Below are 2,500 nucleotides of genomic sequence, written 5' to 3'. Positions count from 1 at the left end.
GATGTGGTAGCCGTTTCTCAGGCTCCCTCTCCGGAATCGAACCCTGATTCCCCGTTACCCGTTACAACCATGGTAGGCGCAGAACCTACCATCGACAGTTGATAAGGCAGACATTTGAAAGATGCGTCGCCGGTACGAGGACCGTGCGATCAGCCCAAAGTTATTCAGAGTCACCAAGGCAAACGGACCGGACGAGCCGACCGATTGGTTTTGATCTAATAAAAGCGTCCCTTCCATCTCTGGTCGGGACTCTGTTTGCATGTATTAGCTCTAGAATTACCACAGTTATCCAAGTAACGTGGGTACGATCTAAGGAACCATAACTGATTTAATGAGCCATTCGCGGTTTCACCTTAATGCGGCTTGTACTGAGACATGCATGGCTTAATCTTTGAGACAAGCATATGACTACTGGCAGGATCAACCAGGGAGCTGCGTCAACTAGAGCTGAGCAGCCGGCCGCCCGGGAGTGTGTCCCGGGGGCCCGCGCGAACACGCAAGCGTCCGCTCAATCATTCTGCAAACAGGAGGAGGCTGAGCTCCCCTGCACAATACACCTCGAAACCCTCTCAGGTCCCGGCGGCGCGCAGCGCCGTCCCAAGTACTTGGTCGGGTTCGAGAGAGGCGCAATCGCCCGGAGTTAGGCGAGTAGACGCTTTCGGTGCGACCACCCGTGCTCCCAACTGAGCTTGCCGCTGCCGACAGAGGCCCGGGAGCGTGCTGTCGTGGCATTGCCGGCGGGAGACAACACGCGCCACCTACGGTGACCGGCAGCTCCAACGCCAGCGCCACAGAAGGACAAAAGCCCCACTTGGGTGCCGAAGCGAACTCTCCCAGCACAGCGCACGCGCCAACACATCCGCACAGCTGCGATACAAACCACCAGCGAGAACCGCTGGGGCGACCGAGCAGCAGACGGCGTCGCGGCGCCGAGCGCCGGGCGGCAGCGCATCCTCAACGCACACAGTCCTCAATCGGACCAGCACACTGAAGATGTCCACCGCGCTTCGCACCGGGCCCGCGAGGACCTACTTTGGCCGCACGGCGCCGCGCGCAGGGTGCGCCGGCGCGCAGCTGCGACGCCTGCCGCGTCCGTCGGCCGGCGCGCCTGCCACTGGCCGCCCCCACCAGCCGGCTGTAGCGCGTGCGCCCACGCACCGCGCGGCCAGCACGCCGGGAGGCGCCCCCTCACCGGCCGGGGACGGTCCCACCCAGCCACCGCCGCGTATCGCTTCACACCCAGATGCCGTTCAGTTTCGTCGGCATGGTGGGTATCGCTGGAACAACCGGTTAGTACCTCAACCTATCGTCGCCATCACCGATTCACCCCTAGCGAGAACAACCGCACCACAACAGGTTACCATTTGTTCATTTGCGTAACTTCACCAGAAAACGCAGGCGTCCATCGCCATTTGCAACTTCCACGATTATTGCATGCCTGTGTCAGGTGTCACGCCACACTACGTCTGCCCACATACACGCAACAAAATGTGCACGCCTAGACAATACGTGGAAGGTGGCCCCCGTACGTATGCGATGTCCATTGCTCGAACGACTGTCAACCGGCCTCTGTAGCATGTCGCAGATATGGAACGCGGTGCACCATGCCATCACGGTGTGTGAGGAGAGACGACTAGGTCCGAATACATCAACAGACAGCTCATGCTGATCGCCATCCACGGCGTCCGTTCCTCCCACACGTCTCTATGGCGTACCACACTGCAATCCAGCTCTCATAGGGAGACGACACGTAGCTGCGTGCACAATATTTGCACTGTATGGTCCGCCGTTTTTGGGCGCAGTCGTTGTACGGTCACACATGTGCCACGATGTATCATTCAGTACATAAGGACGAATGTGCAGTACAGATTGTGGTTTACGCGTACGACATTAGCGGACAGTTGACACAGGCCGCACCACAACGTAGCCTGAGTACGTCGCATGCGGAGGGCATTGAACATGCAAAGTTCTCACCAACCAGCTTGCGAAGGCAGGGGGCAAGGTGGGGACGTGGGGAGGGGCGGCATGTACGTCCTGCTGCCATCCACATTACAGTGTACAGCAGGAGCATGTGGAAAGTGAGCAAGACTTGCAAGGTGTTTAACATGAAGCGATACACAGGGGAGCGGGGAGTGCGAGTAGCGAACTATATTGCGAGGGTTGCGGGTGGGCAACACTACACTAATTGAACGAGTCGTATAACAATTACAGAGCAGGTTTAGGCGACAACGTGGGTTACGTTAGGCGACAACGTGGGTTAGGTTAAGGCACGACGTGGGTTAGGTTAAGGCACGACGTGGGTTAGGTTAAGGCACGACGTGGGTTAGGTTAAGGCACGACGTGGGTTAGGTTAAGGCACGACGTGGGTTAGGTTAAGGCACGACGTGGGTTAGGTTAAGGCACGACGTGGGTTAGGTTAAGGCACGACATGGGTTAGGTTAAGGCACGACATGGGTTAGGTTAAGGCACGACATGGGTTAGGTTAAGGCACGACATGGGT

The 2,500-nt window shown here is 58.0% G+C and overlaps 1 non-coding gene across 1 annotated transcript in view; it reads right to left on the bottom strand.

The window, feature by feature from the left end:
* LOC124733300 overlaps nucleotides 1–431 on the bottom strand; it is a 1,909-nt gene extending 1,478 nt beyond the window's left edge. The window contains exon 1 of the ribosomal RNA XR_007008961.1: nucleotides 1–431. This exon is cut by the window's left edge and continues 1,478 nt beyond it. This is a non-coding gene — a ribosomal RNA (small subunit ribosomal RNA).
* Nucleotides 432–2,500: the final 2,069 nt, after the last annotated feature.

The sequence above is a fragment of the Schistocerca piceifrons genome, unplaced genomic scaffold, assembly GCF_021461385.2.
Source record: "Schistocerca piceifrons isolate TAMUIC-IGC-003096 unplaced genomic scaffold, iqSchPice1.1 HiC_scaffold_1389, whole genome shotgun sequence".
Classification (NCBI taxonomy): Eukaryota; Metazoa; Arthropoda; class Insecta; order Orthoptera; family Acrididae; genus Schistocerca; species Schistocerca piceifrons.
The sequence above is the reverse complement of the archived record's forward strand: the minus strand, read 5'-3'. Positions and strand labels throughout refer to the sequence as shown.